This window comes from Rattus norvegicus, chromosome 5, assembly GCF_036323735.1.
Source record: "Rattus norvegicus strain BN/NHsdMcwi chromosome 5, GRCr8, whole genome shotgun sequence".
Taxonomy (NCBI): Eukaryota; Metazoa; Chordata; class Mammalia; order Rodentia; family Muridae; genus Rattus; species Rattus norvegicus.
Genome location: NC_086023.1, coordinates 14,468,233 through 14,488,322, shown reverse-complemented (window position 1 = coordinate 14,488,322; position 20,090 = coordinate 14,468,233).

Here is a 20,090-nt window from a genome sequence, read left to right as displayed (position 1 = left end):
AAGGCACGCACACACACGCGCGCACACACACACACCAGCAGCAGCAGCAGCAGCAGCAGCTCCCTGGCCAGCCACCTAGCCAATTGGTGAGCTCTAGGTTTACTGAGAGACTCTTTCTCAAAAAATAAGGTGAAGACCAAAACAAAGACACCCAGTGTTGACCTTTGTCTTCAGAGTACACATGCACAAATGCACAATGCACAGCTACCCACACATGTGCACACACATACACCACACCCATAGGAGGGGGGCTGAGGATATAACTCAGAGGTGGAGTGCATGCTAACCACATGACACACACACTCAAATGTGTGTGCGTGCACACAAAGATAATTCCTGTAAAATACTCCTGTTGGTCATACCCAGTACCCAAAGACAAGCATCAGGTGATACCAACAGTGTGCTAGCTAAAACTGACTATATCTACTTAAAGTTACTTCCTGCTCTCTATAAATGATACATGAGTAGAAGCTAATGTGAATACGGCAGAGAATGGACCAGTTTTGCTGACCCCTGTAACATTCGGTGAAATTTGTCAGCTAATGAGAGCACATTCGGCATAGCAAAATGGGATTCTCCCATTGCCAACACCGCTCTAAAGAAAAGTCCAAATAAAACTCTCATGATACACCATTCTTCTGTGTCCTTAGACAGTTGGTTCTAGGACTCCCCGAAGATACTGAAATCTGAGAGTGCCTTCCTTCCTACACATAAAATGGTGTAAATGGTGCCCCCGACCCAACAAACGCTCACCTGTGAGCCATGTCGCCATGTAACCTATGAACAGCCTTCTAGTTCCTTAAACTGTCTCTTTCTCCTTCTATCCAACACAGAATAACACCGTGCAATTGCTTGCTGTGCTGAGTGTAAGGGAAGGACAATGAAGCCTGTATGTGCTATTGTAGGTCTAACTTCACAAGACTCAGGGCAAGCAATGCCACCTTGAGCAGGAGAGCTATGCAGGGCAGGAGACCCCAGCAGTCCGTGGCTACACACTTACCCCCTGCACACAGCGACGTCATCAGGGCACAGCAGACTCGGGTTTGCTCGTGGGAAATCTGTGAAAACTTTTTCTTTAATATTTCCACTTTGGAATTGGTTGGTTTGCCAATATGGAGCCCACAGGTAATGTCTTTTCTCTGCTGCCCCATGGTGTTATTTAGACTCTGGGGTGCTGGATTTTTGTTCTGAATCCTACTTCATTTAGCCAAGGCCTCTTTAGCTTGAAAATGTTACGAATATATTTTATATATCATTGACTCTTGAATGTGAAATTCTTTTTAATTCAAGAAATCTAATGAAAAACAATTCGAGATATAAAAAAATTAATTCTTTATCCTTCATACGTGCTGCTTTTCCTAGCAGTAGCCAGATGTCTGGATGTGACTCATGAGAAATGTCTGGCATTCGTCTTAACAATGGCTCTGCCGAGGAAAACTGTAAAGGCCATGCACTAAGTAACAGATTTTGGAAGCCTTCTCTTTTTTTAATCTTGAAACTCACCATTTTGCTCTTTACAATTTGAAAGCATGGTAAAAGAAATGTTTTGTAAATTGTCCACTAGTTAACCATGAGAGAGAAAACAAGGCCAGTGTCTGTAAATCATGTCAGAGGGAACAAGTGCGTTTTTCTCATTTCAGAAAATCTTTTTTCTATTGATTTTCTTTTAAAAACCATTTCTAGAGTTACAGGTTCATTTACTTGGTTTCCTTAGCAAGGGAGGGAGAATTAAAGGAATGACATCCAAGAGTTTGTATAATGTCATCATATATGACAACATTTTCACACACCTCTGATTTACTTATGAGGTAAATACTAATTCACTCTAAGTTAGGCCATGTCACCGTGATTTATCGTCACATGCCACAATAAACAGGTTTTGCTCTCTTGTCCCTTCTCCAGGAAGGGCCATGTTGAGCTGGGCATTGTTGGTATAGGTCAGGACACAGCTGCGGGGTGTTTTGACGTGTTCAACGAAGTAATTCTTCTCTCGTAAAACTCAGACAAGTACAGTATCAAAACAGAAAGCGTGTGCACAAAAACTGCTTTTCTGGCCCCTTTAACCCTGAGAGAAGATTAATGGTTGTTTAGATTAGAAGCTGTACCCTAATGAGGCATGTTACCCCTGGGGAAAGGGGTCTGAGTAGGATAACTGTTCACCTCCAGGTCAACACTGCACAGGCTGATTCCTCATGCGGGCAACCCCAAGCCAGACAGCTGCCATTAAGTGCCTAGTCCTCTGGGAACCATTGGCACACAAGGCCATTCCCATCAAAATGGCCAGGGGAGGTAGGTCCGCTAAGCACAGCCACAGTGAAAGGATGTGAATTAGTTCTTGAGGACCCCACTGAATTGATGGCAGCTGCTGTGGGAGGGCCTGGTTTCTTCTGCTATTATTCCTCTGCTTTTCAACTCCACTCATTCTCAGATTAAATGCAACGTCCTTTCAAAAAGCACCAAGGGCCTGAGGCATCCCATGTGGTGTCCCTCATGAGGCTACACCCAGAACAACTAACTCCAAGCCTCTGTTCTTTATGGCTTTAAATATTGGATTTTTCACTGGGTGGTTTTAATCACTTTTCCAATCTGTAGATTGTTTTTTATACCTTGGAAACTAATGAAAATACTCAAGAGAAAAGAAAAACGGCCTAGAATCCCATTACCCAAATGTGGCTTTAGTCATGTGATCTCTTTCCCTGGCTTTCCCCATATAGAAGTTATACTCTTCATCCTTTTTTTCAGGAGATATGACGTTTTAAATTTCCCTGTGCTTCTGCATCATCTGCATGATTGCTTCTTTAAATGACACACAATAGTTCACAGGGTAGAATTTTAATAATTCATCCAGAAGATGGGAAATTGGGATGACTTCAAATTTTCACTGTCATCAGAGCAGCAGCAGAGCATGAACGATAGGTGTGTGTGTGTGTGTGTGTGTGTGTGTGTGTGCGCGCCCGCGCGCGCGTGTGTGTGTGTCTGTGTGTGTGTCTGTATGTGTGTCTGTGTGTCTTTGTGTGTGTATGTGTGTGTCTTTGTGTGTGTATGTGTATGTATGTGTGTGTGTCTGTGTGTGTATCTGTATGTGTGTCTGTCCGTGTGTGTGTGTGTGTGTGTGTGTGTAGTTCCCAAGTTTTCAATTACTTTCTTGAGTTCCCCCACATCCAATTTTTACATTTTAAGCATGAACTTTTGAAATGTATACAGTAGCTCACCTTAGCGTTACTTTCTCATCCCTTTCCCTGTCTCTCTCTTCAGAACAGCACAATTAACGCAGCCGGGCTCATTCACACGGATGGACCCAAACAACCTGGGATTTTTCTTTTGTCAGGACAGTCTAACCTTGGAATCCATGGAGTTTCTAGAACACACCTTGGATACCTAACAGCTTAAGTCCTTTGTATAAAATTATATAAACATTACTTATAACTCCACATAATTGAAATCACCTGGAGATGACTTACATTGTCTGAAAAGTTATTTCAGTGTTGTTTATGGAATGTCAAGAATGAGGAAAGTCTGTATATGTCCAGTACAGATGTGGGGGGGAGGGAAGGAGGAGGGAGGGACAGTGTGTCTGAGGCCCTCTTGGGCCAATTTAATTTGCCTTTCTGCTGCAGAACACCAATGACTACTCTAAAGCTCAAAAAGAAAAACAAAACCCTCTATATTTTGTTTCACACCAGGCATTTAAGGAGTCCTCTGCAAAGTAAGGCTTCCATGGACTTCTGACCATGTCTTTTCTCCAGCAGGCCTGTCATACTCACACTTTTCTCACCCCGTCGGCTGATTTGCAGGCAGCCATCTTGGAACAAGCCACAGTATAGAAGAGGTCTCCCTTACCACCCCTTCTGCCTTGAGCTGGCATTCAGTGAGCTGGAAGCAGCGCCAAGCCGAGATGGCAGAAGCAGAGTTCTGGAGAGGCAGGGACTAGGGCTACATCTGGTGACGGTCTTCATGCGGGTAGAGGCCTGCTGGGGCACAAGACACTACATAGCAAGAACAGAATTGCATGTGGGTGTCAGGTGTGATCTTCCCCTGAGTGTTTTGATGCTCACTTGAATCTATAGGACAAATAGAGATGGGGAGATGGCTATATAGCCTGACAGAGTGGTCTGCATAGGGCAGATGAGCTCAAGCCAATTTATACAATGTACTTGAGTGAAGGGGAAGGGAATCTGTAAATCACAAAATCTTTCGTGCCTTATTTACTTACTTACTACGTATTCATCACGTGGTCTTCTTGCCCTCTTTGAGAGTGTGGTTCCCTAGCCAGTAGACCTGTTTTATCAAAGCTGTGGGCCATAGTTTTCCTGGCTGAGAACGATATCCAAAAGTTCTATTCTGTAAATAATACAGGCTTGTTAGTGCAAGGGTTGCTGCCCTGTGACATCTGAGTAGGGCAGAGAAGCATCCCAAGATGCATCCCAAGGGTCCGAGTTGCTTCTCTCATCAGAACCTTCTGGAAGCTGTATGTGCACATTCTCCCTCTATGGCTTGGACAGCAACTATGGGGCAACTAGTGTGAGCTTTATACCATGTACTAAACATAAGGGAAAATGTTTGTAAGACAAACCATTATTCTATTTAGTTATTTAGAAGCAGAAGCTCATGGATCCCAAACTGGCCTCAAACGTGCTGGGCTACCAAGCATGGTGTGCACTGTCACTCCTGGATTTATGTGGTAATGGGGACTGAATCTAGGGCTTCATACATTCTAGACTAAGCTACATCCCAAGGCCTAAACTTTTGTGTTTCTCCCCAGTTATTCTAGCAAGCTTATAGGGAGCCATTGTCACAGATTGGATTCACGTCGTGATGGTGAACATTTTGTCACATGTTGACTGTCCTTTTGGATGAAGGGTCTCTTGAAATATTCACCTTTTGAATTCCTAACAAGCTGTGCACACAGGGCCAGTGACCAAAGGCAGCCTTGGGAATTAGTTATAAAACTTTTAGAGACTAATACCTCTTCCTGGCTTGATTAATGAAGATGGTAATTTAAAAAAGAAAAGAAAAGAAAGGAAAATTAGAGGATCCCAAAGGTAAAATGCCAAATTTTACCCCCAAATCAGCCTTGTCAGACCAGGCCCCCAGATACTAGCTCAGTAATGTTAACTGTAAGCCTAATGCTGGTCATTCTTGCATTCTTACACATTAGGCACAAGTCATACATTGTATGTATTAATATTGTTTGCTGATTAAAACAATAAAGAATAATTAATAAGGAGGTGCTTACAATTATCTCCATCTTATGAATGATAAGATTAGGCCTCTCAGAGAAGTCACATTATTTGACCAAGGTCACACTGCCTGCAAATATAAACAAAGAAGGAGATTGCTATACCACAGGTTACCAAGACAAAAGAGGTGACGGAACCCTGTCACCCATGAAGAAGAATAAACTTTTTCTTCCACAGAATGCCTAGGCCTAGTGCTAGACACTAAACAGACAAACTTTCTCTCCAGCACCTTGGGCCTCTCTGTCCCCTACTCCCACCATCTCATTTGGCCTTCAACAGCAAGGAAGGTTTAGAGCAGACTCTTAGAGACATTACGAAGGATGCTGTCCTCCCTGTCACATCCTTCTTCCCTCACAGCTCATAACAGTCCACCTCCTTTCATTCTCCCTGGTTTTCCACTCTGTCCTGCTGTGTCTACCAGGATCTCCTGTGGACTTTGTACTTGTATTTTCCCCGGTTCTCAATGCCGAGGCCAGGCCTCTAAGTGTTTTGCGATCTTTGGGTAAGGATGAAGTTTAATTGAAGTCATGAGAGTGTGGTCTTCTTAAAATAATAGGAAGAGGCCAGTGCTCTTCGTCTCTGCACACGAACACACAGTAAGAAGCACGACACCTTCCATTCAAAAATACTTCTCTCACCAGAATAATATGGTCTTCATATAATACATATTCATCTAAATCTTTCAGTAGACGGTGGGGGCTTAGCTCAACGGCGGAGCATCTGAGTAGCCTATGTGAGTCCCTGGGTTCGGTCATCCACACTGCCAACAGCAAAAAAAGGGAGAAGATGGAAAGAAGGAGCAAGGGATGGAAAAACGGAAGAAGGAAGAAAGGAGAAAAATCAAATCTCATTGACTAGCTTTCACCCCGGACAAATCAAGGAACACTGATTTAAAATGCCCTCTGAGCATCCTCTGTGTGTCTGTGTGTCTGTCTGTCTGTGTCTATCACTTACTGTCTGCTCTATTTCTCCTAGTATGTTACCTAGGGGTAAAGGGCGTGGTCTTTATCAAAGATCTCCATCCTCTTCCATCATAGCCAGCAACCATAGCAGTGAATTGGCAATATGTATTTCAAGAAGAGAATAGAATAGAATGAAAAAGACTATTTTCTCAGACTATTTTTGGTTGGGCAAAGTCTCGCATCCTGAGTGAGAAAGGCTTCATGCCCAGATCCCCAGCTGCTGTAGACGGGCACTAGAAGCAACACCTCTGTCCTGTAACACTGTGTTAGAATGAACGGCAGGAAGTGTCGTAGAATTCACATCCTTAGAACCAAGCCTCCATCGTCCACTTCAGATGCTAGGAGGTCAGCCAGAAAGAGTCAGAGAACAGCCAGACAGATGTGCAGACAGATGTGCAGACAGATGTGCAGAGAGATGTGCCCAGAGCCTGCAAGCTAAGCCAGGGTAAGAAGTGTCTAAAGAGTGAAGTTACTGACATAAACAGTCCTGATGAGCGTCCATCTCAGCAGGCCTCCTGTTACAAAACTGACCTTCCTCCTCCTCCTCCTCCTCCTCCTCCCCCTCCTCCTCCTCCTCCTCCTCCTCCTCCCCTCCTTCCCCTTTTCTCCTCCTCTTCCTCCTCCTCCTTCCCCTTTTCTCTTCCTCTTCCTCCTCCTCTTTCCCCTTTTCTCCTCCTCTTCCTCCTCTTTCCCTTTTTCTCCTCCTCTTCCTCCTCCTCCTCCTCTTCTTTCTTCTCTTCCTCCTCCTCCTCTTTCTTCAGAGCACAGTTTGAGTGTTTGTTTATTTATTTAAGCATTCCGATGGTGCTTTATTCATACAAATTGCTCTCTAACTCATTTCATTATGAAAGTTCACGAGTGCATTGAAGTATATAGCATATTTATAGGTTTGGATATATTTGCATTGATGGTACTTATACAGAGGAAAAGTCATGGGTAGTTCCTTAGACCCAGTAGCTAACGTAACAGAGATTTTTTTTCCCTCATTGAACCTGACCAATAAAGCATGCTTACTTTCCTTGACAAAAACAGAACATCCTGGCATTCTAACCACAGGTAAAATGGGGGAAATACAGTAGGCCAAGTAATCCATATGTGAATATTAATTGATAGAAGTGCAAAAGAAATTAAATTTAATGCTGAGTAGACTCTATATGATATTTGACATGTTAATTATTCCATTATAAGAAGCTTTCTGGGGGCTGGAGAGATAGCTCAGCCATTAAAAGCACTGACTGTTCTTCCAGAGGTCCTGAGTTCAATTCCCAGCAACCACATGGTGGCTCACAACCATCTGTGATGGTATCCAATGCCTTCTTCCCATGTTTTAAGTCATCAACAGTGTACTCACAAAAATAAATAAATGAATCTTTTAGAAGAAGGAGAAGGAGGAGGAGGAGAAGAAGGCGGCGGCAGAGGCAGCAACAGCCATCTGTTTGGATATTTTCAGTATTTCCTTTGCTCAAACCCCTTGTTCACCACTAGTCATGCAGACACTTGAAAATATCAGCCATGAATGAACAAGTGTCTGAATAGGAATCTCGCATTCCCTTTGGCTCTACACAGTCCCAAGGCCAGGTCAGGTGGCTGTCTTTCTATTCTTTCCAAGGGCAGATAGTGTGCTGACCTTGTAGTGTCATTAAGCAAAGGGCTTTAACATGAAAATTTCTTCTGGTGTCTGGAGATTGACATTTTACCACTCAGTTCCTAAAGCCATTTACAGCGGACACACCAAAGAAAAGAAAACGTTGTCTTTCTTAGAACACAGAGCAGCCAAGATTATGCAGAGAAACCCTGTGAAAAACCAAGCCAATGAACCAAAGCAACAACAAAAATAAACAGAAACGGTTTGAGAGTTTATGAATTTAAAATGACATAATAGAGCTGTCAGCACAGAGTGGGTGCTATGCCATGTTCACAGTTAAAGGGGGCTCTAGAGTATGTAATGGTAAAGAAACGCGAGACTTACTGGGTCTTCTCGTTTAAATCCCTTAATCCTTTGGGTTTAGATTGAGAGACTCAAGTTTTTCTCTGGGGTCTTAATTTTTATGTGGCTTCTTATTGCATCTTTTATCTCTTCTAAAACTCTAAATCCCTTCAACATAGCTTCCCTCCTTCCACGGCTGAACTAGCAGCAGGCTGATCTTTTTATTGGTGGGTAATGGATTTTGTCTGATTGCTGACATGGGAACAATGAGAGGGTAAACAATTCCATTTGTGACCATGAAATCCCCCATCTGTTGAGCGCATTCAAGACTGAAGAGTTCTGGGCAGAGACAGATGAGTGAACCTGCCACATCAATGTTAATGACATCCATCATACAACGGAACATGTGGCTTCATAAATCAAGGGCTGATGGTAATAATGATTGCTCATGTCATGAACAAGCATTCCGATTAAACGCCCAAGCATTTACCTTGACATTGGGACTGGTGACCTGACATGTTTCTGATCTCACTAAGAATCTCAAGGAAACAGAAAAAGACTATTTTTCTGATAACACATTCAAACTTTTGTAGCAGTTGCACATACGGGCGGAGCGGTTGTCTGGCTGCACCTGGCTTCACCCCGCAGGATGCCACAAGCAAAGGTTCCTGACTTAAAAGTGGCTTCAAAATAAAATGTTGGTGAGAGGGAAGGTAGCAATATAAATGAAAACTAAAACTGACCACCGTTAAAACTGAGCAACAGGTCCTAAGGGATCATAATAACATAGTCTCCTCTTTGCATACATTTTGAATTAGTATACGGAAAATAAAATATGTACAAAATGGAGATTACTGAAAAAGTTCTAGCATCTATTGTTTGGTATTTTTATAGTTTTTTTTTTAAAAAGAGAAAAACTTGCTCACATAACAGTTTAAACATTTAATAAGGCAAAGAAGTCGCCACTGACTAACGGGAATTTTGCAATGCATTTCACAGGCAAAAAATCAGTTCCACTGGCTGCTGTCTTCCCTGGACCCACTCACCATAGAGGCCACATATATGGCCTTTTCCAGGAAGACAAATCAATGAGCCACAGTAGCCAGCATGAGGGCCACAATGGGAAAAACACCAAGCACAATGACTAATCTTGGTTTCTGACTTGATAACCCCTGAGAAGAAAGAAACTCTATCATGGCCATGTCTGTGAGGCATGATCTTGATTGCTACTGATGTACAAGGGTCCAGCCCACTCTAAGTGGTATCATTTCTGGCTAGCCCTGGGCTATATAGAAGAAAGGCTACTACAGAAACCAGAGGAGCAGAAAAGGATTGGGGGAAGGAGCTCAGGAAAGGGAACTAGTAGGCTGCAGGTGCTATGAAGGTGGAAACGGGAAAAATTGGGGAGGGGCTTTAACTGAGCATCGAGGAAGGACAGCAAATACAGAGGGGGAGGGAAAAGGAGGGGGTAGATAACACTAAGGATATTTAAAAGACAGCCATAAAGAATATTAGTTTTTGTTTCTATGACATTACATGTAATATATAAGTGTATGTGTACTCCACATATGTGTATGTATAGTCTAAATGAAGTTGTAGCACTAAGGTCAATAATGCCCTCCCAACAGCCACAGTCTGAAGTACCAGACATGAGAAATTTTCTTCCAAGTTCAGGGAAGTCCAAGAGACTCCCACCAAAATGCAGGTTATTGGCATTGCCTTGGTTAACTATGGAATTTGAAGGTAACTCCTTATTGTCAAAGACACCAAATACTTCAGGGAGATAGGACTCAGAGGAATTTAGCTGGAACTGACTTGTAAGCCTTCTCCGTTGGGACGAGCTCTCACATTACTGAGAGGTGCTACACAAGCTTCCAAGGGAGAAAAGTGACTAATGGTCTTACCCAGCTATAACCCCTGTGGTGCCTATCCCTATGGATGCATACGATATCTAACAATGACCAGTACAGTAACATACCCCCAAACATGTGATAGTGGCATTTATATCTTGGGGATGATCAACAGCTTTTAATTAGACTTAAGGCCCACCCACTAGGAGGGATTCATGATGAAACTGCAGACCTACCCATGGCTGGTGAGGTTGTGGACTCTAGAGGAGAACCTACTATTACCATTTTCCTAAATCAGAATGTATTTTAACTGCACTCTAAATACTCGTACACAGAGAAAGGGTAGCGCTCATCTCTCATCAGAGAGAGCTTCTTCTTGCAGCAGATGGAGACCATCTCAGAAATTCACAATTGGTCAAAATTCAGAGAACATCTGAGCATGGGGAAGGATCCCAACCCCTACTGACATATATCTACAACACTTTACCGCTAAGGGTCATTGAAGAAGAAGCAAGAAGATTGTAAAAGCCAGTGGACCAAGGCATCTGCTAAGAGACTACGTTTTCTACATTGAATAGGGAAACTGAGCCCATGAAATCTCAACAACATGGAAACCTAAACAAAACCTGAATAATGACAACATCAGGACAACATCCTAAAATGGAAGTGGGAAATTTCACAAGGCCACACCCCTAAATGAAGAGCTGCAAGCAGTTAATGACCACAAGAGAGGATAAGTTTTCCCAGGAACGAGCCCCACCCCCACCCCACCCCCACCGCAACTGGTTATCCAATACTAAGTGGTTCAGCCCTTGCACCTATTGCTAGAAGCAACACTAAACAAACTGAGCAAGTTGTGTTTATATATTTATATGTGTGGACACATGTAACAATGGTAATTAAAGGAAACAGAAATAGAGACAGTATGTGAAAGTATTATGATACTTGATAATCGTGTATCAGAGATGATCGAAGTATATTATAATGCATGCAGGAAGTATTGTGGTGAAATCCATTATTGTGTACAACTGATAAATGACAATAGGAGCAGAAAACAACTACAAAGGAGACACAGGTGAGCAAGCCAGAGGAACAAGCCAGTAAGCCCAATTCCTCTGTCTGAGGTTGCTGCCTCATGGTTCCTGCTTAAAGCTCTTGCCTCCGCTTTCCTTAATAATGGACTACAACCTGTAAGCCAAATAAAACTAACCCTTTCCTCCCCAAGTTGCTTTTGGTCAGTGTTTTATCAGAGCAACAAACTGAAGTAGAATACTTAGCCTGCCTTGAGGACTGATGCTGGCACCAAGAGTGCCAAGTACAAAATCCAGGAACTACTAGAGATCAGCACTGTCCAATATGGTGGCCAACTGCTACATGAGCTATTGAAATGTGTTGTCCATAGGAAATACATACCAGATTCCAAAGGCAGCATGAAAAATATACAGTGAATCAAAATTAAGTTTTTGTTAAAATGTAAAATAATTCAGCTACCTCATTAATGATTTTTTTATAATGGTTACATGGTTAAGTGGTATCTATTCAATTAAATATAATTTTTTAACCACTCTTCCTTCTCTGAACTTGTGGCTTTTTTATTTCTTTTTTCCTTCTTTTCTCAATGCTAGGCAGTTAACTTAGTACCTTGCACATATTAACCTAGCCTTCAAACACTGAACTACACCTCACCTCAAGAACTCGTAGCTTTCTAGTTCATTCTCAGCTAGCTTGTCACACTACTGAGTTCACCGATTATTTGGTTTGAATAACTTTTGACTAGGCTAGGCATCAACCTAATGCCTGTGCATCTAGGCAGGAGTTCTACCACTGAACTACTTCCCGGCCCTCTTTGTACAGGTTAAAAAACGTTACGTGCAATATTTTTAGCTTTGAAGTCGATGTTCCACACATATTTCTATTTTCATCTTTCCCCCTCTTCGATTAAAATGTATACATTTGGGTTTTTTAATATACGGAGAACATTCATTCTTAATTCACCAAACTTCCTGTCCTAGAGGCAACCATTTTTAACCTCACAATTAGAAATTCATCCCTAGATATCATCCAAAGATCTCCAGCTTGACTTCTAAGAATGTACCGTACTGGCAGGCCTGAATGTGTGTTAGCACTAGAAATAACTACGGTAATATATCAGCTCCCATTAAATATATTATGATTCGGTCAAAGCAAAGCCCCTGAAGAGGATGAGTAGAAGCTGGGTGTGGCTGTGCACCTCTGCTATCCTTCCCAGCTGCCTGGGTCATTGGAGGTTGAGAGTCAAAGACCAAGCTGGTAGAATAGTAAGACCTTTCACTTAAAGTTGTAAAAAGATCAGAACAAGGTAGACTTCCTTGGACTGTATCCACGTAAGAGCCTTTATGCAAGTCTAGAAAATCCAACACTAACTGGTTTAAATAGAAAAGAGATGCATACTGGATAACATAAAAATCATTAGAGTTACGCACATGTATCCACATGCAAACACCCCCATGATAAACCGCATACAAATGTTGAAGTTCAGTCTACCTGTTTCTTTAACTATTTATGTGTGCGTACTACAACATTTTAAGTTGAGTGTGTTTAGCATTGGATTTCCCCTGTCTGAGCAGATGCTCTTCCCAGATGTTTGCTGTTTCCCTCATTTGCTTCAGCTGTTTGTCAAGATCATTTTCTTTACTTGCTTTATTTTTGGCTTTGATGTGTGTGTGTGTGTGTGTGTGTGTGTGTGTGTGTGTGTGTGTCTGTGTGTGTCTGTGTGTGTATGTCTCTCTGTCTGCATGTATGGACATCTGTCTGTGTGTGTGTGTATGTGTGTGTGTTTGTGTATCTGTCTGTCTGTGTATCTATGTGTGTCTGTATGTATGCATGTATGTCTCTGTCTGTGTGTCTGTATGTGTATGTGTGTGTATGTCTCTCTGTCTGCATGTATGGACATCTGCCTCTGTGTGTGTGTGTGTGTGTGTGTGTGTGTGTGTGCGCGCGCGCGCGCACGTACACGTCTGTGTTCAGGTGTGTGTGCAGATGGGTATGCCCATGTCCAAGCATGGGCATATGGAAATCAGTGAAGGATAGACAGTATCTTCCTCTATTGCTCCCAGCTGTACTGGCTAACCAGTGAGTTCCCATGATCTACCCGTCTAGAGACACGTGGTGTCGTGCCTGAGTGGTATGGATTCAGACTCAGTTTCTCATGCTTGCACTCCGACCCACTGAGCCATCTCTCCAACCCAAGAAGATCACTGTTTGGATACAGTTTTCTCCTCGCTTCTGTTTAAAATTTCAATTTTCCATTCACATCCTCTCGTCCCTGTTTTTCTCTCTCTTTTTCCATCCATCACTATCTAATACGCCTCACATGCTGCTTATCTCATCGTTTGTCTCACTCGATAGCACCCACAAACTTACATCCTCTTACCCCCAAGACCTGGTTCATAGCACATGCTCAATGAATATTTGTTGAAAAACATAAATGAAAGGAACATGAATGAAAGGAACATGAATGAAGTTTGAAATATTACGCCAGGTAAAAGAAGCTAGACACAAATAGTGCCATTCTTGGGAGTCTAGTTATCTCCAGAAGTCAACCCTTAGTAACAGAATACAGACTCGTGCTTGCCAGATGCCATGGTAAGATTGAGCGGTAATAGTTTGAGTACAGGATTTCCTTTTCAGGGGCTGTATTAGTTACAGTTTCATTGTTCTAACAAAATACTTGATTAAGCAACTTAAGGAAGGAAGAAGCTATTTTGGCTCGTGGTTTACAAGGACACGATCCTTCAAAGTGGGGAAGGCATGCAGCAGGACACGGGGTGCTGGTCACTCTGCCGATGACAGCCAGAAGAACTCTGGAACCCTCTTCCATGGGAAGGTGCTACTCGAATTCAGCACACATCCTCCCTCCTGAGTTACACTCCTCTGGAATCATCTTCACGAATACTCCAGAAGTGTGTCTCCTAGGTGATTCCAAGCCCAGTCAAGTTGACAATGAATACCAACTATCACACATGATATGATGTTTTGGAATTAGGTAGTGGAGACTAGCACAATATTGAGATATACTAATTTCCACCAAATGCATATATCAAAATGGTTGGTTTGTGTTACATGAGTCTTATTTCAATGAATAGGAAAAAATGAAAAACCAAAAACCAAAATTGAAAGTAATCATTCTTACAGAGTGGTGAGGCGTGGTTATCCAAGATCTGTATACCACAGGCCAACCTGAGTGTAAGGTTAAAACTCATTCTCTTCTTCCCAAGCATAGGAATGTTTGACTATTGCTGCAGCTGCCTAGGAGGCTAGAGCAGAAGGATCATCTGAGTCCAGGAACTCAAGAGCAGCCTGCATCTCAAAATAATAGTAACAATAACAGTAATAACTCATTCTCTTTAAAAGTCAAGGAGAATACAGCCCCATAGCAAGTAGAATGCAAGTAACTGGCTTACTGAGTGTAGCAATTTTGAACACAGCCAGATTTTCCACTAGAAGAAATCCATGCTTCAAACTATAAACCTGGTCAGAAGGCTGCGAATGGATAACCTAGGCGCAGAAGAGATGCTAATACTGTCTGTATTACTAATGTTACCAGAATGCCTTCTAAATATTTGTCTTTGCTCTTATAGATTAGCGCTCAGTCGTGATCAAAGACTTTTTGCTGTAGGCAACAGACATCAATAGAGAGATTCACAGATGGTCAAAATGCTAAGAATAAGTGGTTATTGAGTACTCAGCCCTAAATTGGACTTCTATATCAACTGTTCTCCCAGCTCCTCAGGACTCAGGAATCATTGCAGACAGGGGTAGAGAGAATGTGAGGACCTGAGTTGGGGAGGAGAGCTGTGAGATGCTGTCCTCCATCACTGCAGTTCTGCTTCACAAGATCAAGCCAGTCAACTCTCTAGTGAGGGTAGGCAGGAGGCTTATAAGGTTCCACCTCTGTCCAAGGCTGGTGAGGGAAGGGGAGCTCTTAGATATGTGGCTACTGCTCTGTTGCTCGTCACATACCTATGCATATTCAGGCATCAATGATTGGACACAGAAGGTTATAAAGTGTATAAAAGAACAGAACAGGACATGAAAGTGGAAAGGGAAAGGGAGGAGGGGGCGGGGGATTCGGGTTGGATTTAACTAAGATACATTGTATACTTTTATGAAATTGTTCAAAAATAAATTTTAAAATATCCTTTTAAAATAGCCAGTAAATTTAAATTTTAGTAAACAATAAAATAGTTTTTAGTATAAATGTTCTTTGCAATATTTGGAGGGCATACTTATGATTTTTAAAACCCCATCTGTTGTTTTTGTCTAAAGTGAAATCGACCTGAGTATCCTTTGTCTGACCATGCTACTCTCCAGGGCACCTGCTGTATGAACATGTCTTCTTTACTCTCCAAGGAGCATCACTTTGCCTAAATTAAAGACTGAAACTATCCCTCTGTCTCTCAGAGAACTATACAGAGAATGTTGCATCTGCTAGCACTGAATGCATTTCCTAGTCAATGACTACCTACAGAAGCTTCTGAGGTCCCCACAGTATAGTTATAACTCGCCCAAGTCAGGGTCTCTCTCTCTCTCTCTCTCTCTCTCTCTCTCTCTCTCTCTCTCTCTCTCTCTCTCTCAATGGTGAGTACACTTTGCCAGAATGTTGAGCTCATGTTTAAAGTGTCTGGCCACCAGCATATATCTATGTGATGGAACCTGGTGCACGTGAAACAAGTAGATGGCACGATTCAACACAAGCCAGAAAGTTACACACAGGTCACCTCTCAGCCTGGGAGATGCTATCTATGCTCAACCACAGAATCCACACCTTCCCCATCTAAAGCCACATATCTGTACGGAACTTTGGAATCAGGAAGGAGTCCAGGCATCTGGAGATATACCAAGAGGTACATGCAGCCCCAGACTGCTCAATCACAGATCCAAATCTTGGAGGAGGGCTCTGTCAACAATGCTGGGCTTCCCTCTGGCTACCAGAGGCTCTCAGACTATGAGAGGAAGAGCATTTCCCTGTAGGGCTCATTCAAGCAGACCAAAGCCTCCACCCAAATGAAGAGTTTCTGCTGAGCAGGCTGAAGGGACCTGAGATATTTGCATGTCTAACAAGTTCCCCAGAGGTGTTGCTGCTTCTGTGAGGGGGTGATCTGAAAACCACTGTGGCATATCCAGGGCTCTCAACCCTACCTAGCGTATGTTAGTAGGCAGAGTGTTTTCAAATGTATCCCTTGGTCATAGATAGTTGGGTTTATTTTTGCATATGTATTTTTATATAGTTGGTTTTAAATAGACAGAAGATCTGAGCTCCTCTCTATTTTAGTGCCCTTGGGTTACAGACTGTTGTAATGCTGGGTGTGGTGGTGCGCACTTTCAGTCAGCATTTGGGAAACAGAAGCAGGTAGGTTTCTTTGAGCTTGGAGCCAACCTGGTCTACATAGTGAATTCTAGGCTAACCAGGCTCTGCCTCAATAAGTTAGATAGATGGATGGATGGATAGATAGATAGATAGATAGATAGATAGATAGATAGATAGATAGATAGATAGATAGATGATAGATAGATAATAGATAGATAGATAGATAGATAGATAGATAGATAGATAGATAGATAGATAGATGATAGATAGATAGATAGATAGATAGATAGATAGATCTTTCCTTAGGTGATTTCTGCCCTAATTCTAAATGTGCCCTGGGACCCGCACTGCCCTACCCAGATCTGGAACCAGGATCTGCCTTATAAGAAGAGCTCCAGGTGGCCCAGACGGCTGCTAGCATCTCAGCTCAGCCTAGGTTTCACCCTAAATGCAGTTTCGTCAGAGAAGGTTTCTCGTAGCACTTTTGGTGGATGTGATAGATCTGTGGAGCTCTTGGGTTCATGAGAGAGAGGCAGAGAATATACCATCCAGGTCCTCTCATTCCCAAACAGGTAGCGAGCATTCGGCAGAACGTGAGGGAAAGAAAAACTTCCCCTGATATGGCTGCCCTTGACTACAGAGATGGAATGGAAAGAAAAAAAAAGACAGTAAGTGAGCCCCCATGTAATGAAGGAAGGAACCCCAGTGGTGATCTCCAAGCCTTTGGAGAAAAGGATGTTACTCGAGTCAGAGCAGGTCTGACTGTGAGTAGATTTACCCTGGGCACCAGTTGATGCTACTAGTCATAGGCGTGGCGTTGGCTTACCGTTTCATATCACATACCTTTTGCTTTTCTAACGTGGCTTAGCCATTCACTCCTCCGAGGGTTGTACAATTCCAAGTCCAGGAAGATCCTAGCTGCCTAATACGATCAAACTTCTGAGCTCTGAGCCCACGGGTCAAACATGGACATCTATAAAAATGCATACACAAATATAAACTGTGTGTAGTAGTTTCCTTTTAATGTAAGTATATACGTGCACATGGATACCTGTGCAAGTCAATAGACAACCTCAGGCACTGTCCTCTGCGTGTCACCTGCTTCCATTAAGACAAGGCCTCCCTCTTGTCCAGAACTAACCAAATAGGCTAGACGGACAGGTCCAGGAATCCTTCCCTGTGTTCCTCCACAGTGCTGACACTGCAAGTCCTCGACACCTCCGGATTTTTATGTGAACACCGGCGAGCAAACTTGGGCCTTGGTGGTTGAACAGCGAGCACTGTAACAGGGCCTGCAGCCTTGTTTCTAATTTTCAAAACTAGAAATAAGCTATGGAAAGGGGGTCGCCTCAGTTCTTAGAATTCGTAGGCCTCCTGCTCGAATCGGGAACTGTCTATGTTGACATTGCTGCATGCAATATAACTAGATTTCTGTTTGTAGGAGCTCATAATATAGACTTCGACATAAGCGTTAAACACCGCTGATCTATACAGAAGCCACTCTTAGGAAATGAGACTGTACAGGAAGCAGGTTTTCAGTAGACCCATCTTCCGTTGTTGATATAGCAATCGCATGTGGCTTTTATTAGTTAAAAATATTTCAAAACGTGAAAATGATTTCTTCAGAACTATGTCTTCTGAATGTGCTTTCCTATACCATCCCACTCAGCTACATGTTTTGGGCTCATTAATTAGCTGTAACACAATAGACCCGAGTTCATTAAGTTTGGCTTTCCTTAGATTAAACCTAATCCGATCTCCATCCCTTAGAATTAGATCTAGTTTAATTCTGCTGCCCCTCCAGGAGTTCTTAATTTTTTAAAGATTAATTTTATTTATGCGTGTATGTATATATATATATATACATGCTTATGTGGGTGCAGATGCCCTCACAAATCAAAAGAAAGCATCAGATGCCCTGGAGCTAGAATTATAGGCACCTGGGAAACACCTTTGTGTTGGAAGCTGCACTCTAGCCCTCTGCAAAAGCAGCGAACGCTCCCAATCACTAACCACTGAGCTTTCTCTCCACACACTGCAAACAACCCCAATCGCTAACCACTGAGCTTTCTCTCCCCACTCTGCAAACAACCCCAATCACTAACCACTGAGCTTTCTTTCGACACTCTGCAAACAACCCCAATCACTAACCACTGAGCTTTCTTTCCACACACTGCAAACAACCCCAATCGCTAACCACTGAGCTTTCTTTCCACACACTCCAAACACCCCCCAATCGCTAACCACTGAGCTTCTGCCCAGACTCACATTCTCATTACTGTTAGAGATGGGGTCCTCAGGTCTTCATCTCTGCATTTTAGTGCCTGTGTTCTAATAGTGCTGCTTATTAAGCTTAATGCTTATTAAAACCTGAGGTTCCTTATTAATAAACTGCCACTAAGTCAGTTTTTACCGATTTTTACAAACATGTGGGTCAGATGCCTGTTTCCTTCTCTAAATTTCATCTCGTACACTCCAGTCAACCATTTAAGTTTGTTAACGTAATTCTGCATCTTTGATTCTATCACAGTAGATGCCCCTCTAAGTTTGGCAGAATCTGAATATGTAACCACTATGAAGGCCGTAAGATATATACTCAATACATACCAATGAGTCTTCTAAACAGTAAACGTTTCCATTGAGAATGACGGACACCTGCTTAATCTTACTTTGAAGGAAAGCTGTCATAAAGACTGGACATCTTACCGACAAGGGAAGAAAGTCAATCACAGGGCCCAGAGGCCCGTAGCAAAGTGTGCGGATGCATGCATGCATATAGAGGTCAGAGGACAACTTCGGGAGTCAGTCACTCTTTCACTGCGGGATCTGGAGAATGAGGAAGGTCCCCAGACTTGCACAACAAGCATTTCCCCCTCTGCATCATCCTGCGGGCCCCATCCCAGTTATTCTTGCTTTGCTAGTCTTTGAGAGAAAGTCTGTTTATGTAGCTCATTCTGGCTTTGAACTCTCTATATTACCTAGACTGTGGTCCTCTTGCCCCAGCCTCTACTGTTGGAATTGGAACTTATAAACCCAGGTCATATCTCTGGTATTGAAGTTCACACCTTTCTTTGTCCCCAGACCAAAACTCCACTTTAGTGGCAGTTTTCAGAAGGAAGCACATAATATTAGCCATCCACTTCAACTCAATCAAATGTGGCCAGAGAGGCAAATCCAGACAGAGCAAACATGGCTGCCCAGAGGCACCCTCTATCATAGGTGCAATTCTCGGAGAAAGAGATGAAATTCTGAAAACTACCTAGGGAACAAGCATTTGTCCAGTACAGAAATATCAGTAAACACAACTTCATGTCAAAATGTGGTGAATTAGGTTCGCCCAAGGTTAAAGAATGCCAGTTCAAGACTGAAGAACTGAACACAAAAGGCTGAAGAGACGTTTCAGTGGTTAAGAGCGCCAGCTGCTCTTCTAGAAGACCAAGATTGATTCCCAGCACCCATGTAGCAGGTCACAATCACCTGAAAATCCAGTTCAGGGGATTTGTTGTCCTATGCAGGCAAAACACTCATACACATTAAATAATTTTTTAAAAAAAAACTAATAGAACATGGCTGTGCATACCTGTAATCTATACATTGGGAAGGCTATGAATTTGGGGCAAGCCTGGGCTATAGCATCACACACACACACACACACACACACACACACACACAGAGAGAGAGAGAGAGAGAGAGAGAGAGAGAGAGAGAGAAGAATTTGAGGAATTAGTTCATTAACTTTCCAGTCAATCCTATTGACTGATT